Source organism: Pongo pygmaeus, chromosome 4, assembly GCF_028885625.2.
Source record: "Pongo pygmaeus isolate AG05252 chromosome 4, NHGRI_mPonPyg2-v2.0_pri, whole genome shotgun sequence".
Lineage (NCBI taxonomy): Eukaryota > Metazoa > Chordata > Mammalia > Primates > Hominidae > Pongo > Pongo pygmaeus.
In genome coordinates, this window is record NC_072377.2 from 9477135 (window position 1) to 9502157 (window position 25023).

Here is a 25023-nt window from a genome sequence, read left to right on the forward strand (position 1 = left end):
TCCAGCCATAATGAAGGATTTCTTCTGTGGACAAGGTACAGCTTTCCAAGATAGGAGCGAGGATGAAGAGGACGGTAGCCCCACTACTCTCAGATCACAGCTCAGAGTAGTCAAACAAAGAAAAATCTCTTTTCATATTTATGAAATAGAAGTAGGAATAGAAGCAAAGTGGTCAGAAACAAAGAAGGAAGACATCCTCCTGAATAGGGGAATATAGAAACTGTGATCTTTAAAGAGGTTCAAGTAGAGTGTTCAATGAAACAGGAATAAACAATCCAGGAGAATCAAAGCCCCTGGTGTGTTTAGGCCTAGAAGGAATGTATTAAATGAATCTATGCTCTTTTCTTGCTGTTGTATCAGATATTCTAGGTACAGTGCAGGAAATGGAATTAAATGAAGAATCAATAAAACAATAAACTTAAGTTAATGCAATGTTCAAGTAAATAGATTCTTCTAATCTTTTTCAAAAACAATAACTGAACATTTTATTATTTGGAAAATACAGTGAAATTAAAGGTTTCTTCTTATTACATTGAGCCCATAAGGGGAATCAGGATGTTCAACAAATATATCACATCTCTTCAATTTTTATAGTGCACTTTTAAAGAAACAAGATCTTTTTTATATTATTTTAACCCATGTGTCTTGATTGCCAAGTTTCAGCTGAAAGAAGTTTGTCATAAATGAATTAGGGAAACATCTTTAGGAATGTGTTACCGAAACACGGACCACCCTTAACTCCAGAAACACTACTCACTGCCACCTTCAGGTAATTGAAGAAGGTGGCTTTGTTACCCACAGATTTTCATCATATCTGAACTCAGAGGAGATGGAATTTTATGGCTATATAAAAGGACCTCATGACATAAAATGGAAAAAAAGCAAACATTAAACTATTTTATACATTTCAATAATGGTTCGGCTCCAGTGACCTTCTTTTATATCTCTCTTCAAAGGGAATTCTTATTACACTTTTGTCTTCTTCCCCTTGTTTAGCTCCAGATCGCCTGGAGGAACGATAAAAATAAATGAAGTCCATTAGATAAAATTATTATTTACACAAAGGCAATATTAATTTTATCTGTCAGCAGGTTTTAAAACTAAGTGAAAGTTCATTCAATCTACTTCTGTGTCAGCTAAACCAACAAAAGCCCTTTCTAAGAAAAAAAAAAAGAAAAAGAAAAAAGTACTTAAATAATGGGCTTTCAAGGCAATGTAACTACCTCGGCAATTTCTAAAGAATTTACCTAGAGATGTTTCCTCAGGGCAGAAAATTCATGTGGACACACTAAAATATTCCAGTTATAGGCCAGGCGCGGTGGCTCACGCCTGTAATCCCTGCACTTTGGGAGGCCGAGGCGGGCGGATCATGAGGTCAGGAGAACCAGACCATCCTGGCTAACACAGTGAAACCCCGTCTCTACTAAAAATACAAAAAAGTAGCCGGGCGTGGTAGCGGGCCCCTGTAGTCCCAGCTACTCTGGAGGCTGAGGCAGGAGAATGGCATGAACCTGGGAGGTGGAGCTTGCAGTGAGCTGAGATCGCGCCACTGCACTCCAGCCTGGGTGACAGAGCGAGACTCCGTTTCCAAAAAAAAAAAGAAAGAAAGACAGAAAAAAAAGAATGGAGCACCATTTTCTCTCTCGTCCACTGCAAGATGGGGAGTCTATGCCAACACAGAAAAGCAACGCTACCACGGTGGGAAGAAAAGACGATACCCTTCTACTGTCATCAGTCTGGTCAACATCACTGATTACCTCCTGCTTGTGAACTCCAGGAAGCTTATGTAACTAGATATCTCCATGGCCTTTGTGACCACTGACCTTTCCTTGAATATCTTCTGACATCCTGTCTTCCCTGGATTCTGTAAATCCCCAATCTCTTTGCATTTATTTCACATCTAGCATTCTCCTCGAATGAAAGTACACTCCAGCCTCTTCTGAATGTTCATCGTTTTCTCCATCTACACATTTTCAGAGGCCCTTTTCTTCAAACCCATGTGATTTCTCATGGTCTCTAAAAACTGGTGACTCTCAAACCTAGACCCTCTCCCCAACCTCTGTATATAATCTAGACTCATACATCAAAATAGGGGTCTTTACATAAAAAAGCCAGTGTAACTGCTCTAAAGCAGGCCTCGTTATCTGTCTTCATCAGCTATCTCCCTTGTGTCGACTTCCTCTCATAGCTAACTACACCTCACTCAGACAGCCAACTCAGAGCTCAAGGGACACCCACCATTCCCTCCTCCTCCATCTTCCCAAAACTCACTCCTCATTTTGTGAGTGTCTTGACAATCCTTCCCTTACCCACATTTAGAACCCATGCCCTCCTCTGGAATCCATGCCCTCCTCTCTGTCCTGACCAACTTCCTGTATTTCTTACCTCTGCAATTTCAGCCATTTTGTTGTTGTTGTTGAGTTTCCTTGCTGCTAATCCCAACCCGTAAGCATCACCTCTATGGAGCTTTCTATGAATTTTTTCCCACTTTTCTCTCATCCCTATCTGGCCCCACTGTACGTTGATTCTTATTCCTATTACAGCCTTTATCATCCCGAACTACAATTACCTGTGTATCTGCCTCCTTCTAAAACAAGGCTGTTAGAAACTCAGTCTCCAGACAGTACTGGACATAGTGCAGACAAACAATCAACACCTGAGAAGTGGATTGATGGAGAAAAAGAATGCAAATCCACATGTGCCTCTCTACCTTACCTCTGTACCTCTTTACAATATTAGCACCTCCATTAAAATGCTATCCAAGTTCCCTTTTCTTCTATGACTCTGCCATTCATTGTCACAGATGTTTTATCCCTCTTTTAAAATTCTCTTAACATCTGGTCCAAATATAAAGATTCCCATGGCTTTGAAAAATGTCCTTTCTAAATGTCATAATTTTCCAATTAATGGTCAAAGGGATGAAGGGATTACTATAGCCAGACAGACTTAAAAAAAGGGGGGTCCCCTGGGCCTGGAAACATGAAAGCAGACGGAAGATATAACCAAATGTATGAACCCTGAGGGGGTCAGATAAGTTATTCCAGCACAGATAATTCACTGGAACCACTTGAAATGTCAAAGGACAAAAAAGGAGGATATTATAATTCACAGCAGAAAGAAACTTACTGAATTAATAATTTTAGGTTAAGAAATACAAATACCTTAAAATATTATCAGATAAATTTACAGTAAATAGACTGCTAATACGCTTAGATAAACTAAACTATTTAGCGGAAAGGCCTCTGATGCGATGTTTTCAGATTTTAGTCAGGAATAACACGGTGTATATCTGATGAAGCCTTTTAAATCCGATGGACTAGACATGTCAATGCTGATATGTTCGAGTTAATTAGAGTTTGTCACAATCTTTGGTCTCAAAAAAAAAGAAGTCAGACCTCTAGAGCACTAATCACCACTTTTGGTGCGTATATTAAAAATAAAAATAAGAAATACATCCTAAAAGAAAAATTACCAAGACATATCATATAAAAATCAAATATTTCACTAACTAGACAATAAAAAAGATGCAAAAAATGCAAAGTAGGTTATGTACACTACTCAAACATCTTTTACAGGTTTCCTGAAATAGACCTGTAAGATAAGTGTTCTCATTCCTTTGCCATTTTGCAGATGTCGAGACAGGACTCAAGGAGGTCCCATTTCCAAATGGAAGAAGTAAAATTTTAACAGGTAAGTCCCTGGCCCTAAAACCCAGGGTCATCTTGCTGTCCCCTCACTTCTGCAAAGATTGTCTATTGACTAAGGATTAGGAGCCATGCTAGACACACAGATCATCCAGCTGAAGAAATAAGCTGATGATTTATTCCTACCAACTAACTTCTTGTCGGGCCTGAAAATGTGTTTTCTTAGGGATGAAAATTTCACTAAGTAACTAGCTGCAGCATCATTCACTGACCCTGGGACCAGAGACCTCACTGACCAGGATTTAATCCAGCAAATGCCACAATGGCTTTGTCCATGTCATGTGCCCTCCTCTGTCCGCCATCTACACACCCTCCCTTGAGGCAGGGGCAGAGGGGCTAAGTGGGCTCATTCAGTCCCATGACTTAAATAACATTTATCAGCTGGTGAATATAAGTGTACATATCACCTTCAACCTGTGCCTGAAACTGCAACTTCCATCTGCCTCTTCATCTCTACCTGAGACAAAGAATTGCCTCCAAACTAACCGGGATCAAGCAAACCACTGGTGGTCCCCCTTCCCCAGTCTGCTTCTTGGCTGAGTCTTTGCCATCACAGCTGGAGTCATTTTGGATTGCTCTAATTCCCCCACACAACACTCTAAACCATAAGCAAATCCCATCACTACTTCCTCAAAAAATGTATACTGCACCCCTGTCCCCTTCTCTCCCATCTGCTACTGCAATCCCACCTCAAGCACCTTCCTCTCTCACCTGGACTTAGCAGAAGCTATTCTAATTTGCCTTGGTGTTTTTCATTCATGTCCATCAAAAGTCCATTTTCTGTGTTGCATCCAGATAAATCTTTGTAAAGAGCTCATCTGATTAAGTAATTTTTCCCTGTTCAAAAATTTCCAATAGATCTCTTCGCAACCTCCCTAAAATGCAAGATCCTGACCCCCACCAACAAACCCTCCTCCATGGCCACCTCTTTATTTCTACATGATCTCCAACCTTCCTGTTCCCTGTGCTCCCACCACACACATGCACACACACATATGCACATGCACGCATGTGCATGGAACTGCTTTCTGGTCTTGAAACCCACCAAGCTCATCACCTTGCAGATGGCGCTTGCTGGCCCTTAGATCCTAGATCTTTTTCTAGATTCTCCCAATGTTCCTTCTCACTATTCAGGTTTCACTAAAAGGTCACCTCTCCAGGAAAGCCTCCCTGGCCAGGCAGGCTAAAGTACCTCCCTTTTACTCCACTATTAGATTCCATTATTATTTTGTCTTCTTCACATCACTTAAAACTACTTAAAATTGCTTGACTGATATATTTTTGAGTTTGGGGATTTTTTTACATCCTATTATATGAAATTGATTTAAAGGATCTATAATTTTCACAGCTTCTCCTTTTAATGTGCTGTATATATATCAAAATAACATGTTGTACATCTTAGGTATATACAAGTAAATAAATAAATAAATAAAAATATTTCATAGGCAAACAGATACAGGTATATTCAGTACCTTCAAAGAAGGTAAACTGAGGTGGGGAAGCTTCAGTAATGGGACAGAATAAAATATATTGGCGAGCTCAATGACAGCAAAATAGTTTCCAGAGGCCTTTGTCCTCAGTCATTTCAGTGATATTGGATATGTATGCTTGCATGGGAGGAATAACAGGACTTAGATTATGATAGTCAGTTGATGTCCTTGTGTGAGTCCTGTTTAACCCACTGGAATACAAGTAACTGGAGGACAGATTTTATTTTGTTCTCTCACTATCCCCAGGGCCTAGGACACAGTATGACCCATATAAATATTATCTACTGATTGACTAGGTAGTGGAAAGGCCAGAAACCAAGATAGTCATTGTCCAAGTGATGGATAAACTCATTATGAAGGCCAAGATACCTTCTACTAAATAAAGGCAATGAATCATCCACTTTATTTTGGCCATTGAGTAGTGCTTATGGCAAGTTTCAGGAGTGCTGCTATGGAAAAGTACAAGTTAGTTCACAGTCAGCCTACTAGGTGAAACTTAGGAATACAAAGTCAATACAGAATTAGCTTCCCCTAAAGCATCTAATGATTAGCACATAATGCGATGCTATAAAATCTCACATGCTGTGAACATACGGTATCTCATCCTTCAGTTCATTAGCCTGAAATGTGGAGAGGTCATGGGGGACATTACAATAAAGGTCTCCATGGTGGAAAAGTAACCCCCAAGTGTCTTCACTTCTGAATTTCAAAATATTAAAACCTATGTGATGGGGAATATGTTAATGAAAATACAAAAATGATCCCATCCTAAATATAAAGCCAGAAAAATGAATGACGGATTGCATCCATTTGGCAAGTAGTTCCTAAATACTGAAGGGGTTAAATACTGTTGCTGGATGCCTGATTGTCTCCTTTTTCAGTCCAAAAGAGTGAGAACCATCTATGGTGTTCCTCAGCCTACAAAGTCCCAGCTATCCTCTCTGCCTCCAATGCTAGTCTAGGAGAGGCAGCCTTGCATAGATATTAGGAGCACAGACTCTGGATCCAGATCACCTGGGTTCAAATCTTCGCTCCACCACTAACCTTATGCTTCAGTTCCCATGCCCTGTAATATGGAGATAAAAACCATAGCTTAAAATTATTTGAGTTAATTTGAAAGAACTTAGACCACTTACTGGCAATTAGGAAGCACTAAAAAATTTTGACAATTATAAACAAATAAAGGCTATTTAATAAAAAGAAAAATGCTTTATAAATCTTGTAGGAAAGATACGTCTAACAACCAAATCAGTGTCTTCCTAAAAAAAGACAATAAAATCAGTTCAGTGTTTAATAAGAACTGTGCGAATGGGCTGCCTCAGCCTTAGGAAAATTCAACATCTTCCCAAGAAATCTATAAAAGAATGCTCATAGCAGCATTGTTCATAATAGCAAAAAATTAGAAATAATACAGGTGTCCATTGAGAGAATGCAAATTTTCATGGTCTCTTATATCACAGTGAAAATGGATGGACAACAGCTATATGCAACATAAATATTAGAAATAAGAACATTGAGAGAAAAAATAATAATATAGTAAATCAATATTTATCACCAATAAAAAAACAAGCACAATTAAACAATATTTTGAATTCGATAAAACTAAATGTTCAAGGAAAAGTAAAAGGAAGCTTCCCAGTAGTGCTACTGCGAATATGAATAAGCGTGGTATGAACAACAGAGGTATTCCCCAGGATCAAGCCCCCAATAGAATGAGGTCACCCACAGTCCTTCTTAGGCCCCACACTTTCCCACTTACACCCTTCTGCCTGGAACACACTCCCCCATGTCCACTTTAGAACCTTATCCATTCTCTGAGGTCCAAATCAAACACCAGGTCCCACAAGAGTGGTAACCATTTACCGTGTGAGAAGCAAGGAAGCCTCCAGGAAGCCTGCTCAGGACACACCATTGCCTCCATGGCCCTCAGCAGGCCCTGCCATGGAGTCTGGCTTCCTGTGATGTGGGATATGGTGTCCCTGCTGTACATTAAAGCCACAAGACCAGAGCCTGGCCTGCTTGTTACTGTGGCCACTCACTGCCCACCAAAGTTCCTTGCACATAGAAAGTACCTAATATTTATGGAATGAACATATCAACCAACCGAGCAATAACAAGTCATGGAAATAAGCACCAGGTTGATCTGGGAGGAGGTGGGGAAGCAGGCAGGTTTTGGAAGTGTGGGAATCATGTCAACGAAGTGGAAATAAAAAGACCACACTTTTGGCAGAGAAATGAAATAAAGTCTCAGATAGAATGTACCAAGAACGGAGGCAGCAAATGCATTTCTGTTTGAAAAGACCAGTTATAAGTAGTAAGATCAGATAAATTATGGCACATCCATAATATTAAATATTATATAGCTTATTAAGCCAATGTAGTAAAACTCTATATACTGAGTTTATAAATTCAATAATGATGTAAGTGGAAAAAAATAAAGTGTAGACATTTATTTATCTATAGATTAAAAATAGAGAACAAAAACTCCAATGTTTGACTAAAATAAACCAATTTTTTTTAATGTTTGTAAGTGCCAAGAAAATTGTGGTTACTCCTAAGTCGTAGGAAAATTTTTTAAAATATAATTCTATATTGAATTTTCAATAATATGCATTTATTAATTTGGTAATTTAAAATGAGCAAAATATTTACATTTAAAGGAAGGAGGTAAGATTAGTTTTATGGGTTAACCAGTGAGACAGGACTTAAATGCACATATTTAGCTCCAGTTCAGGGTTGACTTGCCAGGTATAAGACAGCAGAAAACCATGGAGGGAACCATTGCTGCAGTGTGGAAAAGAAAAAACCGGTTCAAAGAATGGGAGGTGTGAAGATATAAACCTTGATAAAGCAGAGGTCTTCTTTCCATAAGTGTTCTCCAAACTGAACATAAAATCTTTGTTATTCTCAAGTAAAGTTGGGCCGAAAAAAAGTTATGTTCAGAATGTGTGGCGTACAGGTGTAGCCTGTGAGTCAATGATAGCCATTCCTAAAACTGGAACCTGCTACCTCTTACTTGCTAGACTCAGTTTACCTGGAGGGAAAAAAGTCACTTGTACCTAAGGAAATGAAATTGGTTTTATCAGCTGCATCAGATAAACTATATTATCCAAAGCTCTCTGCTTATACCAAGAAGAAATGCTCAGGCACATAGTCATTGACAAATACTTTCCATTGTGACTTGGCCATACTGCATTTTGGTCCTCAAAGTGGTCCCCGTAGCTAGGTAAATAGCACACACCTGTTAATTCATTATAGGAAAAGTAGCACACATGTTTATTTTCTCTCTATGCAATAGATTACATTTCTGGTTGAGTGAGTAGATGAAAGTGATGTGCCTTCTCTAACATCATATGTAGGAGGAAAAATGTTCTGCTTAATCTTACTGTTCAAGAAAATCCCTGCAGTTCTCTTTGATTATGACCACAGTAACATAAGAGACAGTTCATTAACCACAGAGATGAAACTGGAGGAGATGGGGCTGTGCTTTAACGAACAAACACTTCATTCTGGAAGGTCAGATGTTTCCCAAGCACAAATCTCACAGTTTAAGGACACTTCCTTGCAGGGGCACACAGATCTATTTAGTTTAGTAACTAATACCGTGTATCACAATAAATGACAGGTTGTGGAAGGAAGCTACCCATGTGAGAAGTCTGGAAAAAAGTTAGTTTACAACTTGTAGGATCAGGCAGTACTTTAATGACCGTGAGTTTTAAAACACAAACATGAGGCAGTTGGTTGGTATGGCTGCTTAACAGAACAGTCTCTTTTGATTTAATGCACGTGTGCCACGCGCACACACACACACACACACACACACACACACACACATCCTAAGAGCTTAATATTATTTATCTACTTTGCCTAGTTGGTTTCACCTCTAGGACGTTCTCCAAAGGAATTCATCAGATATTTTGTGCTGGGTACATTTTCTTATTTTCTGTAGTCTTGATCCTCTGGCATTTGGAGCCTTGTTCCTAGAGAGACTGGCCTTCCTAGGGCTAGCATATTCTTAAAGACAGTAAACGACACCCCAGAGGATACCTCTGCATACCTACCAACCAGCCAAGCCAGAGCCCACACTCTCAACCATCTTTATCAAATTCTCACCCAATGTGCCAATGATCCCTCTACCTAAAGCACCCCAGAGCCAACTACCACAGCACTAGGGAACACCATATAGCCCAGCACCCACCAAAAATACTCAAACTCTCAAATCCTAAACTTAGTGTACTCACCCTGCCTTGCCCATTCCTTCCCGAGAGAACCCCAGTCAAGGCTCTGCAAGCCTCAGTCTTCACTCTTCTGCCTCCCAACCATCCCTGGTCCTTCCCCACGTGGCCCTGTGTAGCATTATGAGCCTCCTGTTTACAGAGTCTGTGAGCATAAACCTTTTCTTCGTGACCATCATGTCTGCCTCTGCTGTCTCACCATCCTTGATTAAAACAAATCCCACAGACATTTTTAACACAGATGTCAGCAAAGATTTACACTGAAATATATTCAACGTAGTCTGATTATTATGTGTTACATGCATAGTTTGGAAGCTTCTACTGAGGAAGAGAGAAATAGTTCTATACAAATGGAACAAGGAAGACGAAAAAAAAAAAAAAAAACAGGACCAAAGAAGACAAAATAAAATCAGGAAGACAAGACATTGCTTTTAAGATAAATATGCTCAAGTTATAATATTAAGTGTATTGGCAAGAAACTCAACTCTATGTACAGCACATAAACAAACACACACATAGTTGCACACCCACATATACACATCCACACAGCTGCACACATAAATGAGTACTCATGTGAATGCACACACAAAAACACTTTCATATTGAAATATAAACATACATTTCTATAATTTATAAAACCAGCTGCACCTATCAGTGCCAGGTTGCAAATTCCAGCTCAGCCACTTCCTGGTTGTGTGTTCTGTGCTTCCATCTTCAAGTGGGGATAATACTAGCAACTTTCTCATATGGTTTGTAAGGATTTAATAATTTAACCAACGCAAAACACTTAGAACAGTGCCAGGCCCACTGCAAGTACTCAGTAATGGTTAGACATGACAATACAGGTCTTTAAGGTTATAATGAACATCTGGAGAAAAACACACCCAATCATTAGAACATTCTGAGATACATGGCTTTGCATATTTTTAATACTTCGGGGCAATTGTTTTTGCAAGATTAATGTAAATTAGCATGTATGATTATTATAATAAAAGGTCATGTATCCTTTTGCTAAGAAGATGCTGCAGACAAGAATCAAGATGAATTGGGAGTTTAAGCACCCTCTCTAATTCACACCACCAGAGGATTGCAGTAGCTTTACTAATAAGTCCAGTCCCCATAAATTTGTTATACATGGTCATGCTTGAAGATGGCATCAAGAATGTGGAAGACAGTGTCAAAGACAACACTTAATTATTTTTAAAATGACTAGAATTCTCACACCAAATTCTCAAATCACCATCCAAACAGCCTCATCCTAACTGCACAACACCATGTTGATCACGATTCCCTGGAGCTTGGCGTGTGAGTGGTGCTCTTCTGATAGGAAGAGCTAATCCATGCTATCATCTTCAGAGAAAAATAAAATAGAGTGCAATGATATGCCCAACTTCTCTACAGGAAATCCAACATGGCCAAGTATTTTTTTTTCCACAGTAGAAAACTAGAATTTAAATTAGATTTTTTACATAAGCAGCACAATGACCAAAGACCGCTGACTGAGATGAAAACAGAAAAACACACGTCAAGGAAAACACTATGATATCCAGAAGCCTAGAAAAAATATGACACCAGTGTGGCATCAAATTCCAGATCAAATTAAGTGCATTGGTGGCGAACATCCATAACTTCCTAAATGGAAGTCGGAGCTAAAGTGTTCAGAAACACCAGAGCTGGTATCTTCACTTATCTTGAGAGTTTCCCCCACAAATCGTACTGAAGATAAAATACAATGAGATCATAACCCTTCAAAAGCGTAGCTTATTGTGCAATATTTTTCTCCAGTGGTTAATGGTGATTCTCACAGATTGGAACAGAAAAGTTTATAGCAAGGGGCAGGTCTGCAAGCACATTGAGAAAATAATTTCCTAACAGACAAGAGCCTCAGTAGAGTAGAAAAGGCGCCAGCATGGCAGAGGATACTGAAGAACTGCAATTCAGGTAGATCAGGTACCAAGCCTTCTGCCCTTCAGATGAAAAGTCTCCTCCATTTACCAAATTTGCCCACAAAAATATTTCAATTTTATGTGTCTAATGTCATGAAAAACTTTGGAAAAAACTATGAGAGTTTGAGAAACACAGGCCTAGGTTTAATCCGGAAAAGAAACTATGATTCGGCAAAGTGAAGCTTCTAGCACCAGGTTATCAGCAATCTAGAAAGTGGCTGTGCCAGGACTTGAATTCACATGTGTCTGAATCAGAAACCACTGTGCAAGCCTGTGCTACCAATGGTATAAAGACTGACTGTTTTGAGTATCCTGATAATTTGCAAAAATATTGTACCATCATCATCAAAGAAAACGCCACATTTTTTAACTTTAAAAATGTGTGCTTCATTTCAAATGTAAGCTAGTGCTAAGATAGTTGCCTCTCTATAAAAAATGAATTTCAATAACCCAGCAATCCCACTCCTATGTCTATATCTAAGAGAAATAAAACATCTGTTCACATAAAAACTTATACATGAACATTCATAGCAGCACTATTGATAATAGTCTAAAAAGTAGCAATGATCTGAATGTCCATCAACTAATAAATGGAGAACAGATGAAGAAAATGTGGTAGATGCTACAATGAAGTGTTATTCAGCCAGTAAAAGGAATAAAGTGCCGACACATGCTATAACGTGCATGCTATAACATGCTATAAGCCTTGAAAACACGCTAAGTGAAAGAAATCAGGCACAAAAGGGCACACATTTTACGATTCCATGTATATAAAATATCTAGAATATGCAAATCCGTAGAGACAGAATATAGATTAGTGATTGCCAGGGGTTGATGGAAGGAAGAATGAAGAGTTTCTGCTAATGGATACAGGTGTTCTTTCTGGGGTCATCAGAATATTCTAAATTTAGATAACAGTGGTGGTTACACAGCTCTGTGAATGTATGAAAAATTATGAAAAATCTCAAAAGGGTAAATTTTATGATATATGATTTATGTCTTATGTAAAGCTGTTATTAAAAAATAATTTCCAACTAGCAACCAGGCTACCAGGTTCTTGTGATGATGGTTCCAGCAGGAGCTGGTGATAGAGAAAGAAGATTAGGGTGTGGCTGATGACCAGAAGGGACCTTGAGGGGAACTTCTCAGTCTGGGGTAAGAGGGGCTTTCACGGTGGTGTTTGGTGATAGCAGTGACTATGGGAATCACAAAAGTAAAGGAGAGAGCTCTTTATATATGAAGCTTTCCATATTCTAGGTTCCCATTAGCTTGACATAGATGGTGAAGGGGGATAAGATACTGGTATACATACAAAGCAAAAGAGCCATATACACTACAGAGTACTATGCAGCCATAAAAAAGGATGACTTCATGTCCTTTGCAGGAACATCTATGAAGCTGTAAACCATCATTCTCAGCAAACTAACACAGAAACAGAAAACCAAACACCGCATGTTCTCACTCATAAGTGGGAGTTGAACAATGAGAACACATGGACACAGCAAAGGGAACATCACACACCAGGGCCTGTCGCAGGGTTGGAGGCAAAGTGAGGGAGAGCATTAAGACAAATACCTAATGCACGTAGGGCTTAAAACCTAGATGATGGGTTGATGGGTGCAGCAAACCACCATGGCATATGTATACCTATGCAACAAGCCTGCACGTTCTGCACATGTATCCCAGAACTTAAAGTAAAATTTAAAAAACAAAAGAATTAAACTCAAATGACTTAAAAAATAAAAATTTAAAAATAAAATCTTTTTATCATTGTCAATTCAGAATAATTTGATCAATTTAGATGAATTAAGCAATCTGAAGATCTAAAAAAATGTAAAATTGACATTCTTCTTCAATAGTTTGAACACAATGCACATTTTTTACTGAAATTCACCAGCTTTCCAGATAGCTCATTGCCCTATTAATATTCATGAAGAAATCAACTCTACAATTACTTTAAATACTTTACATTATATACAATTATAATTTATTATAATTTACATTACCTAGAATTATAAATTACTTCATGCTTTATATTACTTATTTCCATGATTTATTTAATACTTGTATTGGTGGAGACCAGTGTCTGAGCTCAGGAACTCACTCTCCTCTCCAAAATGTGTGCTTTTGTGTACCCTTAGACAACACTGAGAGACTAGGTACACATTTCTTCACTCAAACTTGTTTAAGAGAAATTTCCATTCCTTTCCCAGAATTTTTTTTTCCACTATTCAAGCAATTAAGGCAAATAGCTAAAGAAAACTTTTTCAGTACTGGTCATTCCCAAAGAGAAGAGCAAGCTGGAAGACCCAGTGAGCATGAAGGTGGATGAGCAGTATCCATAAAAGCCATGCCACACTGCCTGGACCTATTTCTTCCACAATGTATCACAAGTGCTTGCATATTTTACTGCACAGCGTGTTAAGTTTCAGTGAAGACAAAGGCTCTAGTGCCATATGTCAGCCAAAGACAATGTTTCCCACGGTGTCCACCCTTAATTATTAAACATGTTCTTCTAGAATCTCAGAACTATCCCAAAGGCCATATGTTCCACCTCCTAATGTGAGGCCTCAATCATATGACACCTATGCAATTACAAGGACTCAGCATCCCTGTGTGGTCCTCTTCTCAGCTCCTAAAAGAATCACCCTCATTCCACTATTGCCACAGCACAGGGTTATAATGTGGGATATGCTGTCAAAACAGTATTTCAGATCACAAAATAGTTATGTTTCCCAAGATCACAGTTCTATAAATCGTTAGCAAGCATCTTTCCATAAATTAATTCCTTGACCACTAGGCAAGACTCTTCATCCTATGGGTATTTTCTGGGCAATGTTTTTGTCCTATAGGAGTTTTCCTTAAAAAATTTAAAGATTAGAATCAGCCTGGGGTTGCTAGTTAAGCTCAACACAGTCCTAATAAGCAGCTGCTTCTGCTCTCAACTGTCACCATTCCCTCCATATCAATATCTCTGAGAAGGTCAGCACACTGTGTGCGCATGCTCTAATAAATCAAACACAAGTTTGTCCCAGTCAAATAAGGCCCCATGTATGACTTGCTAGACACTTGTCTCCACTGGTCTACAACATAGAAAATTGTGTCCTTATTTGCTGTAACCACATGTTCACTACAATTAACTCTATACACGTACACACTACATGCTGGACTCAGATGTCTAAACCATACTTATTTGGCCCGTGTATCTCTCTTAATGTCAATCTATAAAGGAGGATCCACAGAACATTCATGTAATTTCTACAATTAACAAGGAGATGCAAGTCATGGCCAGGGACTAGTAAGTTCTGCTATAAATACACAATCACAGAGCAATAAAGGATTTTGGCAACTTATCTGCTCTTTCATCACCTCTCTGGCTTTTGCAAAAGTGGAATGTCTCAACCTCACCACCAATTTCACAAGAGATGCTATGACTTTACCTATGATTCCTCCATGCAAATGTGGCTATTCTATAGGCCCTTTGAGCTCTTTTTGGAATCACACAGATGTGAGTTTGAAATATGCCCCACTTTCCAGCTTTGTGACTTTGAAAGAGTTACTAATCTTCGGTAACTCTCTTTTTTCTTCTTCTAAGAAGTACCATCTACCCGTCAAGGTTTTGGGGTTTTGAGTGTTAGTGAGGTAAAATGATCTACTGGTACCATCTACCTGTCAAGGTTTTGGGGTTTTGAATGTTAGTGAGGTGAAATGATCTACTGGTACCACCTGCTTGTCAAGGGTTTGAAGACCCAATAATCTCATCCTGCTTTTAATGTTCCTAATAAACCATCAGAACTGTATTAAGGGTCCACAAGATGTTATCTGTTGAATGCCCTTCTAACCTTGCCCCAGCCAGTGTCCTGGTTGAATAATTCCTGGCTCTGTTCTCCTTTTTCTCTCATGTATCCTCAACGTGGCTTAAACCCATCTATCAGGACCTTCTGGACTTGGTCTTATGACAGCCCCTGAACATGGCCAGCAAGATGCAACACACACTCACTCCAAATTCCTCTTCCTGCCTCATGGTCCACTTTGCACCAACAATTCAGCACCCTTGACACCAACATTTTCATGCCTACTTGCCCCTTGTTCTTTATGCTCCAAATGCCATCTCCAAACTACAATTTTCTATCTTCTCCCATTTTATGAAGATCCACTACAAATGCATCCACAAAAGCTGTGTTAATTACCCTCTGTCATCGCCCTTTCGAATGAATTATTCCTTCCACTTTGCATTCAAATTCATTGTATATACCCTTATTATTTCACTTACAAAGTGATGTAATTGTTTATGAACTTAACTCCCCAATACAAACCAGACCATGAGCAAAGACACTCTTTTAGTACAGTACACATTTTTATCACAATCGAGCTTCGGTCTGAAACATTGCAGAGACACAGGCAATGTTTGTAAGACAAATGAGGAAGTACAAGGAAAGATTAGGAAGCCCAGCTCCTCCACTAGGCACCTGAGTTTAAGTCTCTGTACTGCCCCTTGCTGGCTGGGTGACTTTGGGCGAGTTATTTCACCTCACTAACATTCAGCTGCTCGTTACAACACTAGGATATTAATTGTACTTTCCTTGTGGGTTGCTATAAGGATTGTAATATTGAATACCCTCCATGCATCATCTCACACTGACTAGCATACAATGATTAACACATACCTGCTGTCACATTATAATGAAAATTGGAACCCCTAATTTTAAGCCATCTCATACTCTGCTGAAAAATGAGCCAATCCTCTTTGCTGAATGCTCCTTGACAGTCCACAGAGGCTTAAGGCTTAGAAGCAAAGAACTTATTAAAATAGGAGGGAATGAGAGAAAAGGGAAACAGTAACTGTTCACAGACAGCTCTCCTCTTCTGCCACTACAGCCAGTCAGAAACATGGCAAAGGTCTGGGTATAAAACTATAGAGTATTTACATCCAAGTTCTAAGCCTTACCCAGCCTCCTACTGTGAATCAGTTTGTTTGTTTGTTTTTTGAGATGAAGTCTCGCTCTGTTGCCCAGGCTGGAGTACAGTGGCATGACCTTGGCTCACTGCAAACTCTGCCTCCCCAATTCAAGCAATTCTCCTGCCTCAGTCTCCCCAGTAGCTGGGATTACAGGTGCATGCCACCACGCCAGGCTAATTTTGTATTTTTAGTAGAGATGCAGTTTCACCATGTTGGCTAGGCTGGTCTTGAACTCCTGACCTCAGGTGATCTGCCTACCTCCGCCTCTCAAAGTGCTGGGATTACAGGCGTGAGCCACCATGCCTGGCCTGTGAATAGGTTTTAAAAGAATTACATATGATTCCTCTGTTCATTTTTCCATCTATGAAATCTACAGCTGTCATATTTCCCAGAACCATGGTGATACATGTTTTCATTAGCTGCCTGCCATGAAGTTACATTAAGAAGACATCAATGATTTTTTCTAATCAAAGTCATAAAGTCAAGTGGTTTCAGATAACAACCTCCACTATATATATGTTAAAGAGAAAAATAGCACCCATATCACAGCCTGGGTGCCCATAATCTTCTAATACCAGTAATAAATCTTTCTGCCAAGGCTAAATCATTTATAAACTTGTTAACACAGCTGAAGTCTCTAATGCTATATCACTAGGTTTCTTATTTAATCAAATTGTTTTAAAATGTGTATTTGCAATACTGAGGGATTAGGTTTATCTTATGAAAGACCATTCCAGTGTCCCATTGTACACAAATAATTTGAAGGCAATTTCCCCTTGTTAAGGGTAAAAACTCTGATTAGACTAACCTCTGATAGCTAGTTACTGAGATCACAGAAAGAATGCAGCCACTAGTGAATAAACAAATACTAAGACCTTCCAAGTGGACTGTCTCAGGTGACCTCCAAAGGTTAATTCACGTAAAAAGGATTCTGGCGTTACAACCAGAAACCAACAAGTTATGCCCTCCTTTTGAAAAGCATTAGATTCCAGGATGGATTATCCAGCCAACCAAAGAAAGGGCAAATATAAGGTAACCAGCTCTCCAGAGTATGTTCTGTCACCCAGTTTAATGGGAAGCTATGTGGTTTGGAAGCAAATTCTAGAGTTACAGAATGTTAAGCAAGATATTCATTATTTTACCCCATCATGAAACAACAAGCCCAAACAGCTAACTCCAGGAACGTTTTCTGAGACTGTGTGCACATCAGGAAACAAGAAACAAAATAGGGTGTTGAAAACACCCACATGTTACAGCATTTCTGTCCTTCCTGAGGATGGGAATAACATTAGAAATAACTTCGCAGAAAAACATACTCCTCAGAGATCCAAAATTCCCCAGGAATCTCACCATTTGAACTGACGTATGTACTCTGGAAAAATTGTTCCTATCATCCAGTAGCCGTGAATTCTAACTTAGTCTAAACTTTCCATTCAAAAGGCAGCATCTTTCTTAATTTTAAGCAATGTCTAAAGTCCAAAGCCCCAGGACAACATTTCTTCTGAGGCTATGTCAGCTTCATTCAGTCTCATTGAACTGAATGATGTATAATCAAAGCCAATGGGATTCTGAAGGAGAGAGAACATGAGAAGGATACTAGACTCAAACCTGAACAGAGCTGAGTCAATTACAGAAAAGTCTTGGCAAAGTAACTTCAGCCCCATGAGGTGCTGTTTCTCTGTGGGTAAATAAGGAGACTCACAGGCCCCTGTCTCTCAGGGCATTTGCAAGGAGTGAATGAGCTAATACGTACAAAGGGTGGCCAGCATGCTGGGTGCACAGCTAATGGCCAATAATCATGAATGAATCTCCATGCCCTTTTAAATGGAGGGACTTCAAATATGCTGGATTCTCTTCCATATCACTTATTACTCCATCACTGAATTAGCCATATAGAAGGTATATGCAGGTAAACGATGTCTGTAAGAGAGGTCACCAACTCATCCACGGTGAGCAGATGCAGACAGGTGCATCGTATAAGGTCACGAGTGGCCAGCAGAGAAAAGGACTCACAGGCCAGCAGAAACAAGATGATGAATATCTGGGACCTGTCTTTACCCATCAGGAATAAAAGAAACTTGGGTTTCCAATTTACCATGAGGGATGATGGTACTACAGGTCTTCTGCCTTATGTAGTCAGAGAAGTAGACATGGAGGAAGAATTTGTTAGAAACAAAATAAAGCAAACATGGTTAAAATGACAACAACAAATTAGCTCTGTCTCAGAGGACTCCACATGCACAAGAGCAGTATTTGTCCAAATACAAACATTTTCCCAGTGGCAATGACTTACTTACTGCTAAGTCCAGCAGAGGCAGCAATACTAATTTATAATGTGTGAAATAAAGAAAAGATAACACAGGCTTCTAAAAGGCTGGCCAGTGGGAATAGTCACATAAAGATCCCAGCCTAGATTTATTAAAAATTACAATAATTAGACCTAGAAAAGTAGAAAACTAGAATTATTTTCTCAAACATAAAACAAACTGCCCTCATGTCAGTACTCAATTCCAGTGAGAATTGAATAAATTTCTGCTTTGGGAAAAAACCAACAATGCTGATTTTATCTTTAATAAAAGGAGTTATAAATATCAAGAAAATATTTTGATTTGTATAAATGCATCAAATATAAAATTTAAACCTTAAATATTTATTGGATATGTCAAGTATGGATGGCACTGGACATTTTAAAAATTATTCAAAGAAATTTTAACAGGTATTAAGTAACTCAAAACCAAATTAGAAAAGAAGAAACATATATAGGTTAATGTATAATAACTGATAAAATATCAGATTTAAAATCATAAAACATCTGTAAGTTTAACACAAATTTGAAATGTTTATGTGAAGAGAATGTATGGAAATGATATTAAATGAAATTAGCCCAATGCAAGCAGGTGTCCTGTAGTAGACAGATTTCAAACAGGTCTTTCAGTAAAAGTTAGACAGTTATTACCATGGAATTTGGAAAATGGAAAATTAACAGATTCTAGCATGAGGAATGTACTCTATCAAATTTCTTAGAGAATAAACACTATTCCAGAGTTCCTTAGCTTCAGCGTGACTGTCATTTTGGACAGGATATATGTTTGTTGTGGATCTGTCCTGTGCATTGAAGGATGCTTAGCAGTATTGCCTGCTGCTTTTCATGAGATGTCTGTAGCACAAGAAACAGTCTTGACAATCAAAATGATATTTCTAAATATTGACAAATGTCCCCTTGCAGAGGAGAAGAAGGCAGAATTGCTCTGCCTTCCATTGAGGACCACTGCTGTATACAAAGATACAATCTACAAAAAGAGTATGTAACAAGTAGACTAAACATAAAAAGAGAATATTGTGATTTTATTTTCCATATTTTGATTTTCTTCTCTACTTACTGTGCTACTACTACTTACTGTGCTAATATGATCTTACAAAAAGTGCTACGCATAGTAATCAAAACTGTATCCTGAATTGGTACAACACAATTTCAACACAATGAAACATGGGTTTCAAAAATCAGTTATATAATGGGTACCAGAAAAACAGGCTTCTGTTACCACAGTAATAAGGACAGCACAGTTTGGTAAATGAAGTGAACATTGAAATTTAGCCCTCATTTAACACATTTCCAAAACTTAAACAGGAATCACAAACCTCCAAGGGAAGTGTATTTTGGTCCCATAAGCTACCTGGCTGCATTCGCTTTGCTTTGCTAATGGCAACAGAATTACCAGCCAAGTGTTCACCTGTGGAAGAGGGGATATACCTTCACAGGGATCAGCAATAAAGAATAGAGGAAAAAAAACTTCCTCAGTCCCCAGCTATCCTCCCCATCTCTTACCCTCATGCTTCTAGGTCAACTAAGCCATTCCTTATCAGTTGATGCAGTAGCCTGCCAGATTCCTTTAAGCTCTGGATGGTGAGTACCTAGCACAAAAGTCGCTTTAGGAAAAAGAAGAGTCTGCAGTCCTGCCTTACCACCATCACCATCACCATCATCACCATCTCTAGCACCATCACCACCATCACCACCATCACCACCAATACCACTACCACAACCACCATCATCAACACCACCACTATGACTTTTACTACTATTGTCACCATCACTACCACTGCCATCATCACCATCACTTACCATCACCATCACTACCAACACCAACACCACAACTACCACCATCATTACCAATACCATCACTATGATCATCACCACTACCACCACACCACACCACAATCACTACCACCATCATCACCACTACCATCACCACCATCTTCAACATCATTATCACCACCACCACCACCACAATCACCAACACCACTGTTACCACCACCACCATCACCACCACCACCATTACAGCTAGCTAGAAGTCTCACTCTCCACAGCATGGAACACTATAACCCTGCATTGGGCTACAGCACAATCAAACTTCTCCTTGAACATAATCCACTAAGGCACTCCAGCTCACACTTCTTAACTCCACTAGACTTTTCTACTTCCTGCACTTTTACAATTCCAGAACTTTCTGAAGTCATTATCTTGATCTGGGATGTCCTCTCCACACAAATTCATAGGTTACCAACTTATTAAGTCAAACTTGAAGCACAATGGATATGCAGTAAATACTGAATTGCTCACAAATTACAGAAATTCCCCCCAGGATATGAAACAAGCTTTCCAGTGGATTGGCATCTATTGATTTAACTCCTAAATTGTGCTCAGTAGGTGCAGGCATCGTACTAAGTATTTTATATTATCAATTGATTTATCCTCATAACAGCACAACACAACGGTTACTATTATTATCCTCATTTTTCATATGAAGAAACTGAGGCAAAGGGACATCAAGAAAGGTGCCCAAGTTCACAGAACTGAAATTTGAATCCAGGCAGCAGTCTCACCATGATCTCTGAGCCACTCCAATGTGTAGCTACTCTACACTGAAAACAATTTCAAAACAAATTTTTAGTTATTTTTTTTTTAAAAAGTCATAGAGTCTAAGAGATAGCCAGTGATTTTTCTAACAACAGAATCCTATTTTTAAGAGCCTCAAGCCCAGCCTCCCTCTCCTCTGAGAGCACATTGAAGAAAATTTGGGGCCATTTTAAACACAGTTTAGAAATCACCGTTTTTACAGCAAATATTTGTTTTTCAAAGACATGGAAACTAAGACCTGAGAAAGGGTAGTCGTTTACCCAAGTAACACTGAATTAGTTGGCAGCAGAGTTGAAACTAAAACCCTTGAGTCCCGATGCCAACTGGATGATTTTCAATTATCCCTTGGCACCCTGGCTAATCATTAAATAGATTTTCTACAGAAAGGTGCAGTTTCATATCTACCAGGTAAGAAACATGGTTGATGACACATGAAAATGATTCACTAGAAAAGACAAAAGATAATCATTCACCCAAACACGCCTCTCAGTAAATCTTCAGAGTCGAATATCGCACAGTGCAATTTGGGATTCAGGCTTTACCTCTCATCTAAGGAGTCCAAAGCCCTTCTCAGGCAACCGTGGGCCACTAAGTTACTGGCCAGTTAGCAACAGAGAAACCATGTAACAAAAATTGTACTCATCTGGTAGGCTGAGTTCATGGCCAAGCCAGAACCAAAACTCCACCTCCCTCTGTACATCCACCTGTGATCCGGTGCACGCCCCCAGCCCTGAGCTCCCCCTTCCGACCCACACCTGTGAGGGCACCTTTACCTGCATGTGCTGGAGGCTCCTCAGCTGTCTCTCCTTCTCTGTAACTGATTTACTGGCTGACCTTCAGACCATCTTAAGCCTTTCCACGACTAAGTTTCTCCTGTGCAAAATTACACTTCTCTCTCTGAGGAGGTGTTGAGAATGATTAAATGAACCTGGCCACAGAGTGAGAGCTCCTCAGACACGAGGCATTAGATCGGGGGGCTGTGTTGTCCGCGGGGTGCTTTCTAGTGATCATTCATGCAGATACCCAAATCAAAGCCTCCAGGTTAAAAAACGACTTTGGAAAACTCTGTGGTTTTAACAAACAGATAACAACGCCCCTACCCCCACCGTTCTCTGGTTTCATATTAAGAAAATCTTTTACTGAGGGTTTTTTCTATCCAGGCACAATGGAACCCTAATAAAAAAATTTATGTATCTTCTATGAAAATACCTATAAAAATAATTTGATGGGAAAAAATCTTTTACCTTCTGTTTTACCATGAGAATTTCTTTTTTTAGAGACTGTTAATTAAAAGTTAACACAAAAGTTTTATTTCTCAGTACCTTTGTTTTTATTAAATTAAAGAAAGAGTATACATAACAGATAAGCATTCACCTATACCTATAATAACTGGGAAAAAAATCATATGATCATGTGGGTCTATTAAGAAAGTAAAAATTAAATATAAAAATGCACTCCAGAAATGGATACTAAGATCTTATTTAAAATAGAGTATGTATGACAAATACATTTTCATTCTCATTACCATGCTCCAAATAGTTATTTCCTTTCTTAATTCACCTTTTGAAAGCATTTTGTTCCATTTTCCTGGGGCTGTTTTACTGCGTGACTTCCCTGGGCATTCAACAGTCAATCTCCGCAGGATTGGGATTTTCATTTCACAGGTCTTTAATCTTGCAAAGCATTCGGGCTACTCTTTTCACAGATATAAATAAGTAAATACAACAGTCTTCAGGTAAAGAAAAAAGACATTCCTCAGGGACAAGGATAAAGCTGGAAGCCATCATCCTCAGCAAACACACACAGGAACGGAAAACCAAACACTGCATGTTCTCACTTATAAGTGGTAGTTGAACATTGAGAACACGTGGACACAGAGAGGTGAGCATCACACACCGGGGCCTTTTAGGAGGTGGGGGGTGAGGGGAGGAATCTTAGAGGGCAAGTCAATAGGTGCAGCAAAACACCATGGCCCACGTATATCTGTGCAACAAACCTGCATGTTCTGCATATGTACCCCATTTTTTAAGAAGAAATTAAGAAAAAAAAAATTTTTAAGAATAAATAAAAGCAGGAAAAAAAATAAAAGACATTCAAGCTGCCTACATTTCCACAACAGAGCATTCTCTATCTACTCACTATATTTTTTCTTGAGTTATAGCAAATGACAATTTCCATCTGGACTTTTTTTTTTTAAATACAGGCATTTCTCATTTCATCTTGTGATAATTTGAAAAACTATGTATACTGTGTAACCTAAATAAAATAGATTATAGCACCACTCCAAAAATTGCTGTCAACTTCCACATATACTAAGCTAGTGGATCTACCCCAGGCAAAAGAAACAGGGTCAGACGCTGCCTAATAGAAATCAAGTGACACATCTTTAGCATGTTCTTTGCTATGCCACTGGTTATCTGTAGAGGCTCCAGAGTTTAATAAGTCTTCTTAATTGGACACCATTTAGCTCAGCCACTGGGCTCAAGTAGACAAATAGGAAGTGAGTTTTCCATGTGTACTCTGTTCCTTATCTGCACAGTGGGTGCCCTCTGAACTGAGCCTCATTAGAGGCTATGCATCTCAGCCCACACGCAAGCGACATGCATGCTGCCTGAAGTGGAAGCAAAAGTGTGTTGTTAGTTGCACACCCATAGAAGCACACCTGAGCCTCCCTATACAATGCCCAACTAGAATAGGCTGAGCACTTCCCTCCTGCCATTTGTAGACTGATAGTCCAGTCCCATCATTACCAGGTCTCACCCACTGCCAGAAGGATGGCTCATACTCAGTCCGATGAACTCAGCTGTGCTTATGAGTTACCAATGAGGAAGGGATGAAAGGAGAAAATAAAAATTAATCTTGTATCCATAAAACATAAAAACTCACATTAAGTATGCCATCATGATTATAAAATATCACCACTCATCACTTATAGGAGGGTAAACTAAGGCTAGTTAAGGGTAAATGATATTGTGACTGTCAGGAGTAGGGCATTTGTTTAGAATGAGATAGAAGGTCTTAGCTAAATCCATGCAAAGTGTTCCCCGAAATGAACATTCAGTCTCCTCCAGGAAGGTGATTCCCCGTCTCAGTAAAACATGGGTAGAAAAATCAGTCTTATCATGGGTTACAGAACACCCTTTCCTTTCTCCCTCCCCCTTCTGCTTGTCCTAATTAAGCCTTAGAAAATTAATTGTATAAAAACAAAACATAGTCTACCACTTATTAGATTATCCTATACCTAATAGACTATGCATGAAGATCTTTGGAATGATTTCCTTGATTGACCTACAATATTCTTCAAATTCTCAGATCAGGACTCTATATAAAATAAATTATAAACTGTTTTTATTGTTATTCCTCTACTACTTCATTGTTTTGTTTTTTTTTTTCATATGGAACAGTCCCCCTTGTTATTACAGGCTGAGAATCTCTTATCTGAAATGCTTGGGGCCAGAACAGATTCAGATTTTGCATTTTTTTGGGGATTTTGGGATATTGGCATATACATAATAAGTTATCATGGGGATAGAACCCAAGTCTAATCTTGAAATCTCTTTATGTTTAAATACACCTTATACGTATAGCCTGAAGGTGATTTATACAATATGTTTAATAACTTTATGCATGAAACAATGTTTTGACAGCATTTTGACTAGAATCCATCAAATTAGGTCAGGTGTAGAATTTTCCACCTGTAGTATCATCTTGGCACTCGAAAAGGTTTTAGATTTTGGATCACTTTGGACTTTAGTTTTTTAGATTAGAGA

At 38.9% G+C, this 25023-nt stretch overlaps 1 protein-coding gene across 4 annotated transcripts in view; it reads right to left on the reverse strand.

Annotated features, from left to right (window-relative positions):
- SEMA5A (semaphorin 5A) overlaps window positions 1–25023 on the reverse strand; it is a 516751-nt gene that overhangs the window by 357290 nt on the left and 134438 nt on the right. The window contains exon 3 of one of the 4 annotated variants that reach the window (XM_063664658.1): window positions 905–1007. The exons of the other annotated variants lie outside the window; for them this stretch is intronic. The gene's annotated coding sequence lies outside the window, so the exon portion shown is untranslated. The remainder of the gene's footprint in view (window positions 1–904; window positions 1008–25023) is intronic. 4 annotated transcript variants of the gene reach the window in all.